Source organism: Myotis davidii, unplaced genomic scaffold, assembly GCF_000327345.1.
Source record: "Myotis davidii unplaced genomic scaffold, ASM32734v1 scaffold653, whole genome shotgun sequence".
NCBI classification, from domain to species: domain Eukaryota; kingdom Metazoa; phylum Chordata; class Mammalia; order Chiroptera; family Vespertilionidae; genus Myotis; species Myotis davidii.
Window position 1 is genome coordinate 1,656,854 of NW_006285129.1, and position 221 is coordinate 1,657,074.

Genomic DNA, 221 nt, shown 5'->3' on the forward strand with positions numbered 1-221 from the left:
TCTCCTTCCCTCTCTCCCTTTCTTCTTCTTCTCCTCTTCCTCCTTCTCCTTCTCATTCTCTCTCTCTCTCTCTCAGATTTCTGGGGCTAGGAGAAAACTCTTTTAAAAAAAATTTTTATTGTTTTTTTTTTTTTTTTTTTTTTTTTTTTAACGAGAGAGGAAGGGAGAGGGATACACAGAGAGAAGCATCGATGTGAGAGCAGAACGTTGATTGGCTGCCT